This window comes from Ovis aries, chromosome 4 (assembly GCF_016772045.2).
Source record: "Ovis aries strain OAR_USU_Benz2616 breed Rambouillet chromosome 4, ARS-UI_Ramb_v3.0, whole genome shotgun sequence".
Lineage (NCBI taxonomy): Eukaryota > Metazoa > Chordata > Mammalia > Artiodactyla > Bovidae > Ovis > Ovis aries.
Window position 1 is genome coordinate 97021716 of NC_056057.1, and position 17839 is coordinate 97039554.

The 17839-nt window shown below is 49.2% G+C and overlaps 1 long non-coding RNA gene across 2 annotated transcripts in view; it reads left to right on the forward strand.

Moving 5' to 3' along the window:
- The window catches only part of LOC132659763 (uncharacterized), a 44902-nt gene that overhangs the window by 21591 nt on the left and 5472 nt on the right, over positions 1-17839 (forward strand). The window lies entirely within an intron of this gene.

Sequence of the window (17839 nt, forward strand, 5' to 3'; positions counted from 1 at the left end):
TTTTCTCTTAGTCCCAGTTATTTGCTTTCACGGTTCATGGTTATTTTCTTAACAGTTATTACTGCTGTCTGTAATTTTCTTGGACATTTCTTTGTTTACATGCCTACCATCTGGCTCCCCTCCCTAGACTGTGAATGCCAGGAGGACGGGGGCTCTCGTATTCACCATCATGCCCTTGTGCCCAGTGCAGAGCCTGGAGCGTGGGCGCTCGGCTGATGCATATGCCCGACCCTGTGCGGTGAGCAGGGGTGTCACCTAGGTCAGGAATGCTCGTGGTCACCAAGGGCACAAGCAAGAGAGTGTGGCCGACTCTACAGAGGCCCTTGGCTTTGGGAGGTTGGGTGGTTAAAAGCATGAACTCTAGCCCTAGGTGGGCCTGAGCTCAGATCTCAGTTCGGCCCCGGGGGAGAGATTCTAGATACTTCATTTTTAAACTTTTAATTGTGGTAGAATACACATGACATCAAATTTGCTGTTTTAACTGCTATATGGCTTCTCTAGTGGCTCAGACGGTAAAGAATCTGCCTGTAATGCAGAAGACGCGGCTTTGATTCCTGGGTTGGGAAGATCCCCTGGAGAAAGGTGTGGTACCCCACTCCAGGGTTCTTGCCTGGAGAATCCCATGGACAGAGGAACCTGGCGGGCTACAGCTGATGGCACTGCAAAGAGCTGGACATGACTGAGCAACTAACACTAACTACTTAAAAGTGTACAGTTCAGAAGTGTAAAGCACATTCAGGTTGTTGAGCGGCCTGTCTCCAGAACTTTTTCATCCTGTAAAACTAAAACTCTGGACCCATTGAACCTTCTTTCCTCTCCCAGGGCCTGGCAGCCATCCGCTGCCTTCTGTTTCCGTGAATGTGACTACTTCAGATGCGTCATATAAATGGAGTCCTAACATATTTATCTTTTTAAAAATTGAAGTAGAGTTGATTTACAAAATTACTTTAGTTTCAGATGCATAGCAGAGTGATTCAGTATTTGTATAGATTATACTCTATTAAAGGTTATTACAAGATAGTGGCTGTTATTTTCTGCTACACAATATATCCTTATTGCTATCTATTTTGTACATGGTAGTTTGTCTCTCTTAATTCCATGCCCTGAATTTGTCCCTCCCTTTTCCTTCTCCTCTTTGGTAACCACACTTTTGTTTGTGTGAGGTTGTTTCTATGAGTCTGTTTCTGTGAGTTTGTTTTGCATATATATTAATTTGTATTATTTTCAAGATTCCACATATAAGTGATATCTCAGAGTATATTTGGGAGAAGGCAGTGGCACCCCACTCCAGTACTCTTGCCTGGAAAATCCCATGGATGGAGGAGCCTGGGAGGCTGCAGTCTGTGGGGTCGCTAAGAGTTGGACACGACTGAGCGGCTTCACTTTCACTTTTCACTTTCACGCATTGGAGAAGGAAATGGCAACCCACTCCAGTGTTCTTGCCTGGAGAATCCCAGGGACAGGGGAGCTTGGTGGGCTGCCGTCTATGGGGTCGCACAGAGTCGGACATGACTGAAGCGACTTAGCAGCAACAGCAGCAGAGTGTATTTGTCTTTGTGTGACTTATTTCACTAAGCATAATATCATCTAAGGGCTTTCAGGTGGCGCTAGCGGCAAAGGATCTGCCTGCCAATGCAGGAGATGCAAGAGACGTGGGTTTGATTCCTGGGCTGAGAAGATCTCCTGGAAGAGGAGATGACAACCCACTCCAGTATTCTTGCTGGGATAATCCCATGGGCAGAGGATGGACCACAGGCCATGGGGTGGCACAGAGTCAGACACGACTGAGCATGAACATAGAGTATTCTCTAGGTCCATCCATGTTGCTGCAAATGGCAATAGTTTGTTCTTTTTTATGACTGAGTAATATTCCAATGCGTGCGTGCGTGTGTGTGTGTGCGTGTGTGTGTGTGTGTGTGTGTGTGTGTGTGTTGTTTTTTGACTGCGCCATGTGGCTTCTGAGATCTTAGTTCCCTGACCAGGGACTGAATCCAGGCCTTTGACAGTGGAAGTGTGGCATCCTAACCATTAGACCGTCAAGGAATTCCTGTATGTGTAAATATATATCTCACACCTTCTTTATCCATTCATCTGTTGATGGACATTTCGGTTGCTTCCATGTCTTGGCTATTGTAAACGGTGCTATGAACATTGGGTTGCATGTTTCTTTTCAACTTACTGTTTTTTCCTGGATTTATACACGGGAGTGGAATTGCTGAATCACCTGGTAGCTCAGTTTTTAGTTGTTTAAGGAACTTCCCTACTGTTTTCATTATTGGCTGTGTCAAACTTACATTCTCATCAACAGTACACAAGGGTTCCTTTTCTCCAGCATTTGTTGCTTGTAGGTTTTTTGATGACAGCCATTCTGACAGATGGGAGGTAAAACATTGTTGTGTTGCTTCGCCTTTCCCTAATTAGTAGGCACATTGGTCATCTTTCCGTGTGCCTGTTGACCATCCGTATGTCTTTGGAAACATTTCTGTTCAAGTCTTTTGCCCATGTTTTGATTGGGTTATCTGTTTTTTTTTTTTTTTGATATTGAGTTGTATGAGCTGTTTATAGAGTTTTGGATGTTAACTCCATGGTGGTCATATCACCTGCAAATATTTTCTCCCATTCTGTAGGTTTTTTTTTTTTTTTTTTGTCAGTGGTTTCCTTTGCCATGCATAAAGTTTTAAGTTTAATTAGGTCCTATTTTTCCACTTTTGCTTTTATTTCTTTTGCCTTAAGGGACAGAACAAAAAAATATTGCTGTAATTTATGTCAAAGAATGTTTTGCTTATGTTCTCTCCTAGGAGTTTTATGGCTTCAGGTCTTACATTTAGGTCTTTAATCCATTTTGAGTTTATTTTTGTACATAGTGTGAGGAAGTGTTCTATTCTCAGTGTTTTACACGTAGCTGTCCAGTTTCCTCAGCACCACTTGTTAAAGAGATTGTCTTTTCCACTTGTATATTCTTTCCTCCTTTGTCATAGATTAATTGCCCAACAGCGTTTATCTTTTTTGTGACTATTGTAGCAGTTGTCAGAATCTTCTTTTTGATGGCTGAATAATATTCAATTGTATGTGTATACCATTATTTATCCATTCATCTGTTGATGGACATTTGCGTTGCTTCAGCCTCTTGGCTCTTGTTAATGCCACTGTGAACATGGCTATCCAAATATCTCTTCAAGACTCTGCTTTCCGTTCTGGGTATATGCCCAGTAGTGGGGTTGCTGGATCAATGGTAATTCCATTTTCAGCTGTTTGAGGAACCACAGTGCTGTTTTCTTTAGTGGCTGTCCCATTTCACATTCCCACTAATGGTGGCTAAGTGTTCCAATTTCTCTGTATTCTTGCCAACACTTATTTTCTGTTGTGTTTTGATAGTAGCCATCCTAAGGGTGTGAAGTGGTATGTTGTGGTTTTGATGAGTATTTCCCTAATGATCAGTGATGTTGAGGCATTTTCCTCATTTTTAGATGTGTAACACCTGCCTTGCTGGGTGGCTAGGAGGATTAAAGGTGAAAATGTATGCAAAATCCTTGGTATAAGTGCTCAGTGTAAAGGCCATCAATTATTATTCTAATTTTTTAAAAATAATTTTTTGATGGGGACCATTTTAAAAGTCTTTCTTGAATTTGTTACAATGTTGCTTCAGTTTTATGTTTTGCTTTCTTGGCCACAAGGCATGCGGGATCTCCGCCCCCTGGCCGGGGGGAAACCCACACCCCCTGGAAGGTGAAGTCTTCAGCGCTGGACAGCCAGGGAAGTCCCTGTTCTTTCTAATTTATCCTAGAGAATGGACCCAAAGCGCAGGTCCTGGGAAAGCATGTGTGAAGTACGACATAGGCTGGATTCTGGGTCCCCCTGGTCCCCTTTTTGTTGAGCACTGTCGCTGCAGGTGGTGAGGCAAGAGCCTGCAAAGGAGGCAAGCACCTTGGAGGTGGGAGGAGCAGAGAGACAGGTCCAGGGGTCCCAGGGGGTCTCCTCATTTCTCCTGCACTACCTGCTTAGCATAGGTACCAGCACTAGGTCCCACCTGTCCTCTGCCTCAGTTTCTCCCTTTGTCACAAAAGAGGCCATCCTGAGGAGAGGCCAGATTCCCAGCTATGACTGGAAATAGCTCTGAATTCTGTCCCCAAAGCCTGAGTCCTATGCCTGGGACCTGCAGGGGCTAGTGTGGCAGGGCCTCTGGCTCTGTTCCTTCTCACAGGTTTTCTGCGGGCTTAGGGGACAGGCTCTGATTGCCAGAACCCACAACTAGCACTAAAAGCCCCTTTGAAGTGAGGCAGCCAGTTTTAAGTGCAATCAGCTCAGAGATAACCCTTGACTCCCGGCCGCAACCCAGGAATGTCTCCTCCCCCGAGCTGAGCCCACCCCTGGGAGGATTCCAGCCCAAGAATCCTCCGCTTCTGTTTGTAGCGCTGTTTTGTTGTCTGTTTCCCTTCTGTGAAAATGAGAGATGGAGGAAGATAGATATGTTCCTGGTAGGAAAATGGAGCAGGATCCCAGGGTGGCAAGGAGAGGCTGGAGAGGGGAAGAAAAGAGGCAGGATTGAGAAAACTCGGAGCTAGAGCAGAAAAGACTGGCCTCGACAGGTCAGGACGCAATGTATGGGGTCATTTTTCTCCTAAGACCAGGGATTGGGGGGTGGGGGATTCTGAAGCTAGAAAGGAGGAAGAAAAGGTTTGGAAACCGGCAGGCCTTTGGGAAAGGTAGAGAGTTAGGAAGCAGGTTTTTGAGAGCCCAGCAGCCACCCTCTCACCTTGACACTTTCTATTGCTCAGTGGCTGGAAGATGCTCTTCCTGAGCTGATCCTTACCTGCTCAGAGAAGCCAAGTTGGTGAAGTCACTGTGCTGAAGCCCTGGATGGTCATGGCGGCTGGTTGCCCAGGTTCAAGGTGGGGAATGGGAGACCGTGGTGCTGGGACCCCAGAGGCAGACGTGATTTCCAATCCCTCCTCTGTGCCCCCTTGACTGTATGACTGTCAACCTCTCAGAGCCTTTGTCTCCATTTCTGTGAGATGGAGCATCGGCACCCACCTGTTAGGGTGTTAGGAGGTCTAACTAAGACCAGTTGAGTCAAGTGTCTGTCATCTATCACGAGCTCATGAAGCATTTCCTTCTGAAGTGGTAGAGCCAAGGCTCTTGGTGATGGGGCTTGGCTTCCATCTCCAGCCCCTGGCTACCTGACGAGCTCACTTCTGCAAGCTTATGCCCAGGCTCTTTGCCCAAGGGCTCAGAACTATCTTCACCACTTGTCTTCTGGATGGGTCCACCCTGCTCCCTCCTGGCCAGGGCACTGGCTCTGCCAAAGCCACGTCATGATGCCCATTTTTGAGGGCAGCAGCTTCTGGTAGACAGAAACAGCACAGTCACTAGGGGGTTCCATCTAGCTGCCAGCTGTCTAGGGTCTCCAGGTAGCTGCTGCAGGGGGAACTCTGGCCCTGGAAGTGTGTTGAGGAGCCCTGGTTGTATACCCCAGGCTTGCACAGAATAAGGAACCAGGAATCCAGACAGTCATTAGATGAGGGTCTACCAGCACTGAGCTGATGTCTGCAGTTTGGTGCCTGGGAAGGAGACACTTCAGCTGGCCTTCAACCCGCATAACAGACTGTTAATTCATACATTCTCTCAAGCATCCCGTGAGCAAACTCCCGTCCACCTCCTCCACAGTGTGCCTTGTGACTTCCCTTCCCCTTTGAGGCTGGCATAGTGGTTGCTAGAAATTTGTTTTCTTTCTGCTGGGTGAGACTGTGGGGAGGGGGAGGGGTGCTCAAATTTCCAACCTAGTGTTTGATCGGCCCCTGTTTGACTAGGGTTCTTTTATTGTTATTTACTTATTTTTAATTGCGGTTTAAACACCATATAAAACTGACCTTGTTAACCATTTAAATGTACACGTCAGTAGTACTCTACATAGCTGTGCCACAGGTCTCCAGAACTTCTTCCTCTTATAGAACTGAAACTCCATACACCTTAAACCTCCCCGTCGCCCCCTTCTCCCAGCCCCTGACAACCACCATTCTGCTTTCCAGTCTCTGTGAAGTTGGCTAAGTACCTCTTATGAGTGGACTCACACAGTATCTGTCTTTGTGACTGGCTTGTATCACTTAGCATGATGTCCTCAAACTTCACCCAAGTTGCTACGTATCCATGTCCACATCCATTTTAAGAGGCTGGATAATATTCCGTCATACGTATGTATTACATTTGATTTATCCATCCATCAGTCAATGGAGTATTCAGCACACATTCTGATTCTGACCTAACCGGCCATTGTTGAGTGCCCACCCTCTGCCGAGGGCTATCTTAACATCTGGGATACCCACCACTGAGAGAGACATTTTCACCCACGGCCGGGAATGTCCGCTGCAAGTGGACACAAATAGGGTCTTTGTTCTTTGTCACTTTCCTGATCCCTAAGAACCCTGTTGTGTCACAGAGCAGCCTCTCAAAGGATTCAGCCATGAACCTATACTACTTTGATAAATGTTCCAAAAGATAAAAATAATTTTAAAAACAAAGCAAACAATGGATTCTGGAGCTAAAAAAGGCTTGGAAACTACAGCTTTATCTCATTTGGTCATCGTACCAGCTGTGTGAGATCTACGCCTCCCATTTTTCAGACACAGAGGTAGAAATAGTGCAGATCCTGGGAGCAGGATGGCTGGGAAGGAGATAGAGTGGTCGTGGGGCTGGAAGGCAAGAGCTCGGCTGGTACTAGGGAGACATAAGAGAGGTGCCCAGGGGAGTGCCCCTACATTTATGCCCTGGTTACCTTGCTCGCCCCACTCTAGTTGTGGCCCTAGGATGGAGGCCGAGCCTTTGGGGCCTCTCCCAAGGCCAGAAGCAGCTCCCACATGCTGAAAGGTCTGAAAGCCACCCTGAAGGGGCTCAGCCTGCAAGGGACTCAGGTTGGAGGTGGGGAGGCGGGGCTTCCCTAGAGAGGCAGAGCCTGGGAGCTGCACTGTCACCTGTCGCCCAATGCCATCCTCTGCCTGTCCCTGTCTCAGGTGTTCAGTGTTATTCCTGCTTCCCAGCATCGCTGTGAGGACCCACCTGGAGGTCCGCACACGCAGACGAAGAAACCCGTGTCCAGGCAGTGCTCATGAAGTTGCCTCGCGCCTCCCTAAGGAGGCATGAGCTCTTCTGTTGAACTTAATCAGCTTGAGGGGAGGAATCGTGGGTGGAGGTCTTGGCCTCTGTGCTGTGTGGCCAGGGCATGCCAGGACCCCTGGTCCCTGGGACCTCTGTGTTGAGGCGTAAACACCTGGGGCTCATTTCAACAGAAGCACCCATTTTTAAAGCTTCACGTGACTTTCTCAGTCTTCTCTCCTTCCGTCCATGTCTACTTCCATCCATGTCAGGCCCTGGAGAAATTGAGCTCTGGCCTTGGGAGGGTGGAGCCTCGGGAGAAGCAGGCCCAGTGGAGGACCCCTCTCCGAATGAGCGGGGGCCATGGGGGCAGAGACCCTCCATCTCCTCACAGCCCGCTTCTGCCATGTTGGTACACAGAGGGCAGGCCTCTGGGTGTCCGGAGCGGGGAGTGTTGAGTAAGAATGTGGGGCATCACCTGTGGGGGTTGCAGAGGCCAAGGGACACTCCCGGAGCCTGAAGGGCTGGCCTCTGGTCCCGTCCACTCTGGATGGGCCAGGAGTGCACCCCTTGAGATTGTTTCCTGTTTCTAATAATGGCGAAGATAATACTTGCCTCTGAGGATTGTTGAGACAGTCAAAGGAGAAAGAGGGCGAGAAAGCACTTGACAAAGCAGAAAACGTTCTGCTGGCGGGAGGTTTTCTTTTACTTCTGACATAGAGGGGAGGGAAACGCTGATATTTGGGGAGTGGATGGGGGAGAGAGGCACGAGACAGGAGCATTTGGGAAAAGATAATGACGAGAGGTTTGGAATTTGTAGATACTGAGGAGAAGAAGGGAGGGGGAGAGGACAGAAGAGCTGGAGAAAGGAGACGTTAGCATCTACCAGAACGGCGGTGGTCTGTATGTGTTGTATAGGTGTTGTGTGGTGTGTGTGTGTGTGGTAAGTGGTGTGTTCAGTTCAGTCGCTCAGTCATGTCCGACTCTTTGCTACCCCAATGGACTGCAGCACGCCAGGCTTCCCTGTCCATCACAGACTCCTGGAGTTTACTCAAACTCATGTCCATTGAGTCAGTGATGCCATCCAACCATCTCATTCTCTGGTGCCCCCTTCTGCTGCCTTCAATCTTCCCCAGCATCAGGGTCTTTTCCAATGAGTCAGTTCTTCACTTCAGGTGGCTGAAGTATTGGAGTTTCAGCTTCAGCATCAGCCCTTCCAATGAATATTCAGGACTTGTCTCCTTTAGGATGGACTGGCTGGATCTCCTTGCAGTCCAAGGGACTCTCAAGAGTCTCCTCCAACACCACAGTTCAAAAGCATCGATTCTTGAGCACTCAGCTTTCTTTATAGTCCAACTCTCACATCCATACATGACCACCGGAAAAACCATAGCTTTGACTAGATGGACCTTTGTTGGCAAAATAATGTCTCTGCTTTTTAATATGCTGTCTAGGTTGGTCATAGCTTTTCATCCAAGGAGTAAGCGTCTTTTAATTTCATGGCTGCAGTCACCATCTGCAGTGATTTTGAGCTCGCCAAAATAAAGTCTCTCACTGTTTCCACTGTTTCCCATCTGTTTGCCATGAAGTGATGGGACCAGATGCCATGATCTTAGTTTTCTGAATGTTGAGTTTGAAGCCAACTAAGTGGTGTATGCAGTATGTATGTATGGTGTATCGGTGTTGTGTGTGGTACATGGTGTGTGGAGTGTGTATGTATGGTGTATAGGTGTTGTGTGTGGTAAGTGGTGTGTGGAGTGTGTATGTGTGGTGTATAGGTGTTGTGTGTGGTAAGTGGTGTGTGGTGTGTGTGTATGGTGTATGGTGTTGTGTGTAAGTTGTGTGTGGATGTGTGTATGTGTGTGTGTGTGTAGGTGTTGTGTGTGGTAAGTGGTGTGTGGAGTGTGTATGTGTGGTGTATAGGTGTTGTGTTGTGTGTGGTAAGTGGTGTGTGGAGTGTGTATGTGTGGTGTATAGGTGTTGTGTGTGGTAAGTGGTGTGTGGAGTGTGTATGTGTGGTGTATAGGTGTTGTGTTGTGTGTGGTAAGTGGTGTGTGGTGTGTGTGTGTGTATAGGTGTTGTGTGTGGTAAGTGGTGTGTGGAGTGTGTATGTGTGGTGTATAGGTGTTGTGTGTGGTAAGTGGTGTGTGGAGTGTGTATGTGTGGTGTATAGGTGTTGTGTGTGGTAAGTGGTGTGTGGAGTGTGTATGTGTGGTGTATAGGTGTTGTGTTGTGTGTGGTAAGTGGTGTGTGGAGTGTGTATGTGTGGTGTATAGGTGTTGTGTTGTGTGTGGTAAGTGGTGTGTGGAGTGTGTATGTGTGGTGTATAGGTGTTGTGTGTGGTAAGTGGTGTGTGGAGTGTGTATGTGTGGTGTATAGGTGTTGTGTGTGGTAAGTGGTGTGTGGAGTGTGTATGTGTGGTGTATAGGTGTTGTGTGTGGTACGTGGTGTGTGGAGTGTGTATGTGTGGTGTATAGGTGTTGTGGTGTGTGTTTGTGTTGTGTGTGTGTGTTGTGTCCTTTGGCCTCTTCCACACACTCTCTCCGGCCTCTGCCTCAGGCTGCGCTCTGGGTGGCCGCGGGGACACCATGGTCAGCTCAGCTGGCCTGGGGCTGCCACCTGCTGGCTGAACGCGGTAGCGCGACTGGACGTGCCTTCAGGGCTGAGGTTTGGGAGCGTCCTGTTTCCGCCTCCGACCCCCTCCTCTACCCTTCTTCTTCCTCCATCTCTGCACCTGAGGCGGCCGAGTTTCTTCCCAGCTTCCCCAAACTTCTCAACCATAAATGGGGGTCCATCCTAAAGGAAATCAACCCTGAATATTCATTGTAAAGACTGATGCTGAAGCTGAAGCTCTAATAGTTTGGCCACCTGATGTGAAGAGCTGACTCATTGGAAAAGATTGAAGGCAGGAGGAGAAGGGGACGACAGAGGATGAGATGGCTGGATGGCATCACCGACATGAGTTTGAGCAAGCTCCGGGAGCTGGTGATGGACAGGGAGGCCAGGCGTGCTGCAGTCCATGGGGTCGCAGAGTCGGACACCACTGAGCGGCTGAACAACAACCACTCCAAAGCTGCCTGCTCCCTGGGGCCGTGTGAGAATGAGACAGATACTGGGGTGGGTGCCGTGACAGGACTGTGTGTATCAGTGTTACCCCAGCTTGCACCCCGGCCCTTCTGGTGGCCGTCTGTCTGTGAAGCAGTCCCTCAGGGGCCCCAGCGGATTCCCATCACTTTGGGCAGTGCCTGGGTGACAGGGGTGTAGACATTGCCATACCATACTCAGCTGCTTCATTTTCCCTAACAAGGATTTTAAAAACAAGGGACTTATTGGTGACTACCAAAATTACACGATGCAGGTTCCCTACACAATTAAACACCAGGACTAGCGGTTGGTGTGCTGTCCAGGTGTTCTGGGTACTACTCCTGTTCCCTATAGAGCTGTCTGGCTCCTTGGGACACCACTGGGCTTGCTATCCTCTCTGCTCAGGGAGTGATTCTTTCACTCGCGTGTGCATTTGGTTACGGGTGCAACGAGCATTTATTCGGTGCTTGGAACACGCATGGCACCGTGCTAGACACAGGGGACAGCAAGATGCATAAACACACCTGCCCCCGAGGGTCTCGACGGGCAAGCCGCGAGGCCACGTCAGGATAAGTGCTCTGACTCGGCTGTGTCCTCCCTGCGGTCCCCAGAGGGTTCTGGTACGGAGCGGGGGCAGGTGATGTCAAAGGTTTAGCAGATCAGTGACATAGAGCAGGACCTGCCTCGGGGAGGCTCAGCGTGCCAGCTGCTGTGACACCAGGACGCAGACACTACCACACGGACGGTGGGGCCCCACCCCCAGCAGCTCCACCCTGTGGCACAAAGAAGATGGGCAACACGCTTGTGTCAAATAAATAAGGATTTGATGCTAGTCGAGCAGTCGTGTCCGACTCTTTTGCGACCCTTTGGACTGTAGCCCGCCAGCTTCCTCTGTCCATGGGATTTCCCAGACAAGAATACTGGGGTGGGGTGCCAATTCCTTCTCCAGGGGATCTTCCCGACCCAGGGAATCTAAGCCGGGTCTTCTGAATTGCAGGCAGATTCTGTCTGTCTGAGCCACCAGGGAGTCAAATAAACCAGGATTTCATGACCGTATCGTAAAACATCTTTCTCTGCCTGCTCCTGCCTGGAATCCGGCATGGAGGTCTGGGTCTATGTTGCATGTTCTCTGGACTGATGGTCAGAGCTCTGTGGACCGGTTGGCCTGCCTTGACCGACTCACAGAAAAAGCTGTTTGTTCACCTTCTGGGCCAAACATCACCGGAAAGACCCACTTTAGAAAAGAAGACAACTCTATCTACAGCAGCATTTTCAAAAGTATGTTCTACAAATATGAATTCAAAATAATTTATGAGGGAATTCCTTCGCAGTCCAGTGGCTAGGACTCTGTGCTTTCCCTGCTGAGTGTGTGGGTTCAATCCCTGGTCGGGGAATTAAGATCCCACAAGCTGTGTGACAGGGCCAAAGAAAAAAAGAAAAACACAAATTAAAGGAAAGAGACTTCCCTAGTGGTCCAGTGCCTAAGGCTCTGCGCTTGCAATGCAGGGGGCCCAGGTTCGATCGCTGGTCAAGGAACTAGACCCCAAATGCCAGAAAGAGGAGACATTTGTGGCCCTAAGTTAATATGTACTGGTGTAAAAATAAAACAGGTGTGTTTCTAAGTAGCTGCTCAGGGATTTTGGTAGGATGACTCTCCAGGAGGTGGAATGGTCCTGCCTTCAGCCTTCTGCAGACATGTTTGACATCGAGCTCTTTTAATGAACCAGCTCTTCTTTTCACACTGGAGTTTTGGGGAGGATTGATTTGGGAGAACCTTCTTTATGGATTTACCCTTCCCCTCCACCTGGGCTTCCCTGGTGGCTAAAGAATCTTCCTTGCAATACAGGAGACCTGGGTTTGATCCCCAGGTCAGGAAGATCCCCTGGAGAAGGAAATGGTAACCCACTCCAGTATTCTTGCCCAGGAAATCCCATGGACAGAGGAGCCTGGTGGGTTACAGTCTGTGGGATCGAGAAGAGTTGGACATGACTGAGTGACTAACACTTCACTTCACTTCTCTACCTATATCCAATACTAAAGGAAGGAATCAGTTAGACTTCAGGCCCTGCTGGCCTTCTTAACAGGAGTGAGACCACCCCCGAAGGGGTGCAGTGGTTCTTGAAGAGGAAAACAGTCTCTCTCTGTTTGTGTATTATGTAGCCATATAGTACCTACACAGATACGCAGGATCTCCATACTATTAAAATTTCATGGGGGAGGGAGGGAGTGATCAGAGGAAAACAAAATGACTACAAAGTCTCCTGAGAAGGGCAATGGTGAAAAAGAGTTGGGGCAATGCTGCCATGCAGACTATCAGCCAGTCCATCTGGGGTCAGGTGACAGCCCTGCTGCTGTGTGACCTGGGGTAAGTTGTTTGCCTCTCTGAGCCTCAGGTGCCTGACCCAGAAATAGAGGCTCTTGTCGTCTCATGATACTGCAGTGAACTCGGACAAAATAAATGCAGTGCCTAACACACAGGAAGTGTTTGACAGACTAAAGGCAGCCCTTCAGGCCTGGGACTTTGCTATCCAGCGTGGGTAATTGTAGTGGGGCTACTTGATAGGCCCTCCTATTGGGTTTCTCAGCCTTTAGGGGACACAGAGGATGAGATGGTTGGATGGCATCACCGACTCAATGGACATGAGTTTGAGTAAACTCCGGGAGTTGGTGATGGACAGGGAGGCCTGGTGTGCTGCAGTCCGTGGGGTTGCAGAGTCAGACACCACTGAGGGACTGAACCGAACTGAACTGAGGCTGTAGACTGATACATAAAGATACAGGAAGCTTAGAACAGCCAGGCCTAAGGAAAAGGAAATGGGGAAATACTATTTATTTTAAAGCTTGTAAGATAAACAAAAAAGCAGTGTAGCCTAGGGGCACCCCACCAAGTCAGAGTGGGCCATGGGGGTGGTGACAGCGCCACCTGGGCACTCCACCGCCCCCCTGGATGGCAGGGCCCTAGCCCCTGGGATCAGGCCCTTCATCCTGTAGGCCCACCCTGCTGGGTTCCAGGGTCTGGGATAGACACCGGGGTGGGTAGGGCAGGCCCAGGCAGAAACTGTCTGCTGCACCTAAAAATAGTGTGGGAGAGAACAGGAAACAGAAATTTCAGGCCAACCGGGAAATGCCTTTGAATTATCAGGAAATCAGGGCTGGAGCCCTGGGGCAGCCACACCCTTGCAGCAGTTCCCAAAGGAGACGGTGGAGGAAGCTGGCGCTGGGGAGGGGAGGGGGCGCCTAACTGGGAAAGTGTTAGGCTCCGTGCTTTGCTTCCTGCTCTGTGCCCTGTTGGTCTTTAGTTGCATGCGGATGAAAATCTTTTTTAGATGGCCAACAGTCCCAGTGCTCCCAGGACTGAAGGGGACATGGAACTTTGAGTTTTCAGACTGGGGAGTCCTGTGCAAACTCATGAGTTGGTCACCTTCTTAGCAGAGGATGTTTCAGTCTCTCAAAGCTATAGTGCCAGGGTTACCATCATGCCTGCACAGAGCATCCCTGGAGGAGTTCTTAAAAACCCCCAGATCAAGGCCTCACTCAGACCAGTTTACTTAGACTCTGGGGTGGGGAGCAGGCAGCTTGGATTTTAAAGCTCTTCGGGCAGGTGATTCCTCTGTGCAGCCCAAGCTGAGAACAGAGGAATTCCTGTGAGTTAAACATCACCTGGGGTCTGTTTTCCTGTCTCACCCCCAGAAATTCTCAATGTACCGTCTGCAGCGGAGGCTTAGAATGCTTCATTTAAAACTAAGCCAGCAGTCTGGATCAGGAGCATAAATTTATTCTCCAAGGTCAACTTTCTATAGGTCTGCAGCTGAAACATGGTACTCACTGTTTGCACAGAGAGGCCAGCTGCATGAAAACTCACTCCAGGACTTTCCTGGTGGCACAGTAGACGGAAATCTGCCTGCCAATGCAGGGGACACAGATTTGATCCCTGGTCTGGGAAGATTCTATATGCTGAGGAGCAACTAAGCTCGTGTGGCACAACTACTGAGCCTGAGCTCTAGAGCCCAGGAGCCACAACTGCTGAGCCTGCATGCTGCAGCTTCTGAAGCCCGTGCGCCTGGAGCCTGTGCTCCACAAGAAAAGCCACCGCAGTGAGAAGCCCACGCACCGCAATGAAGAGCAGCCCCTACTTGCTGCAACTAGAGAAAACCCCCCGTGTGCAGCAACAAAGACCCAGCACAGCCCCTTGCCTCCGCCCGCCCCCCAAAAACTCATTCTAATACATCTGCGGAAAAACTGGAAGATTTATTTGTGAGAGGTTCCTTTGCTGTGCAATACCATACAACTTCATGGAACAAAAAATCTGATAGGTTTGGTAGATTTTACTGCACTGAAAGTGAGATTCCAAGGTGAACTGAGGAAAGAGGGTATGAAAAACTGTACCAGTTAGGTTGTTACTAAATTTTATTTGGCTTGTTGTAAAACTGAAATATATTTGAAAAAAAAAAAGAAGTCATGTTTTACTCATGCAAGGTTCCTCTGGGCACACTTTGAGAAAAAACTGGCCTGGCGTCTTATTCCTTTGTGAATCTGCTAGCTTTGAACAGGAAAGCATGCTCTGATCAATCCAATCAAAATGTTTATTCAACACCTCCGCCCAGGATGACAGAAGAGGTTACAAAGATGACTTCATCAAGGTCCCTCTAGTAAACGCAATTAACTTCTAATGAGCAAGAAAGCCACACTTCAGGGCAGCTGGTGACAAAAGTCTTTGCTGGGGAATAAACCTAGGATTGAAATGATGAAAAGTACAGTGGAGGGAGCCTCAGAATTCCTCAGCTGTTTTCACATCCCTTCTATGAATTAGCAGTGGTGAGACCCAAAACAATTCTTCTTTCTGAATCCTCATCTATAAATTGTAAGGCTGATGACCTGACTCCTCAGGCCCTCACCTCATCTGAATCGGTGATTCTGAACCTGATCAGTGTGTCATGTTGGATAGCAGAGTATAGCATTCCCCCATGCTATGGACAAGCTCCTTCTCTCCTGTGGCTAAAAAGAGGACACATTTGCTTTGGGACTGAAGCAGGAAGAAGATGAGCCCCCGCTGGCTGAGCAATTGCGGGGTCATTCCCTGTAGACAGAAACTCTAAAATATCATGTGCAAATTCCAAATTTCATGTCCTAATAGCAGGACAGTCAAGAGAGGAAGCTGGGCCCTGCCCAGATAAGAGATAATAGATCACAAACTGGGCTTCCCTGGTGGCTCAGTGGTAAAGAATCTGCCTGCTAATGCAGGAGACACAGGTTCCATCCCTGAGTTGGGAAGATTCCCTGGAGGAGGAAATGGCAGCCCACTCCAGGATTCTTGCCTGGGAAATCCCATGGACAGAGGAACCTGGTGGGCTACAGCCCATGGGGTTGCAAAGAGTCAGGCATGACTTAGCGACTAAATAACAACAATAGGACCACATACTTTTCATTCGCAAAGTCAAGGAGACCTTCCTGACTAGAAAACTTCTTGGAGGTCCAGAGGGGAGTGATGCTAAGCTACCCATAGGCCTCTTTCTTGGAATACATCTTGGCTGAGAGATGTGTGAGTGCGTAGGGGAGGATCCTGAGATATATCAAATACGGACTCAGAACTAGGCAAGTCAAAATGATTGGTCAAAGCAAACTCAGAAGAAATGCCCCATATAAGTAATTCAAACTACCACAAGGGCGCAACGCTCTGAGTCCACCCGGGTGTCTATCCGCACGTGCTGGACTCTTTTTTCCTTCTGGTAAACACTTTACTTGTCTCGCTGCTTTCCTTCTTCGTGGGAGTTCTTTTCTGCAAAGCTGAAGGGCCAGGGCCTTGTCAGTGACCACTGGTCTAGTGCCTAGGATTTAGCTGCCACTGCTGTGATCTGACCTCAGTCTCGGACCAGGAATTTAAATCCTGCTTCAAGCTACTGCAGGCCAAGGCCACCCAAGATCAGGATAAGAGAGTGAAAGTCATAAGGTCCCATACAGAAGGGGAAGATCTTGAGGCGCCTGAGTTGACTACAGCGTTTGTGGCAGGCAGGACAGGGAGGTAATAAAGCCTTTCAGAGGTGTACTGGGTTGTTGAAGCTGTTTGTCACAAAGCATCACGAATTGGGTGGATTAAACAACAGAAGTTTATCTGGAGGCTCGATGCCTGAGGTCAAGGTGTGTTGGGGCCATGTTCCCGCTGAAGTCACTAGAGAAGGATCTGTTCCAGGCCTTTCTCCAAGCTTCTGATGATTGCTTCATTGTGGCAGCCTAGCTCGGTCTTCACATGGAGTTCTCCCTACATTCAGATGTCCTTTTTTATAAAGATGACAGTCATGCTGGACCAGAGACCCTGCCTACTCTAGTAGGGGTTTCCTACATGGCTCAGTGGTAAAAGAACCTACCTGCCAGTGCAGGAGCTGCAGGAAACCTGGGTTTGATCCCTGGGTTGGGAAGATCCCCTGGAGGAGGGCATGGCAACCTACTCCAGCATTCTTGTCTGAAAAATCCCACGGAGAGAGGAGCCTGGCGGGCTACAGTCCGTGAGGTCACAAAGAGTTGGACACCATGGGGGGACTGAGTGTGAGGGGGAGCACTGCGCTAGTGATAACTCAGCTAATTCCATCTGCAAGGACCTCATTTCCAAATAAGGTCACAAGTTGACGTGCTGGGAGTTAGGACTTCACCGTGTGGATTTTGAGGGGTGCCCGGTTCAGTCCATTGCAGAGGGGATGCACTAACAGTTAGCAGCTAAAGAGCTCCAATGACTCAAAAAGACTCAAAGACCGCAAATGATGGTGCTTGCAAACCTACAATTTATTAACAGCAACAACATCAAAGTGGAGATAGCATCATAGCCAGAGGCTGCTCATGGCAGGGGGTCTGGAGAAATCAGATTCTGGCTCCCATTGCCTCCCTCTGTCAGGGGCCTCGGCAAGATGTGCTTTTCCTTAAATCAGGAACCACTGACGTGTGCATCTGGGTCCTGGATGGAGCTTCTTTCTGGGTTTCTCATACCCACCGTGGGGTGCATGCATGCTCAGTCGTGTCTGACTCTTTGCGACCCCACGGACTATAGCCTGCCAGGCTCCTTTGTCCATGGAATTTTCCAGGCAGGAATACTGGACTGGGTTGCCATTTCCCTCTCTAATATCTGCTGACACTCAGGCAGAGCCTCACTCCGCAGCCTCACCTAGCGGCAGTGCCTCCAGGGTCTCCCCAAGACCAGCTGCAAACCATCAGTCTCATTGCTGCTGCTGCTAAGTCGCTTCAGTCGTGTCCGACTCTGTGCGACCCCATAGACGGCAGCCCACCAGGCTCCCCTGTCCCTGGGATTCTCCAGGCAAGAACACTGGAGTGGGTTGCCATTTCCTTCTCCAATGCATGAAAGTGAAAAGTGAAAGTGAAATCGCTCAGTTGTGTCCAACTCTTAGTGACCCCATGGACTGCAGCCTACCAGGCTCCTCTGTCCATGGGATGCTCCAGGCAAGAGTACTGGAGTGGGGTGCCATTGCCTCCTCCAATCTCATTGCTACCAAAGTACCAAGCCAACAAGCTGGTAGAAACCACTCTAGTCCTTGGGGGTGTTGTTACAGAGCAACACTCAGTGTGTTTTCTGCCTCCACCAAGATCAGTCCGAGGACATTGCTGATTTCACAGGCAGAGATCAGGCGAATCCCAGACCTGTTGGAATTAGTCCTCACAGTCCAGG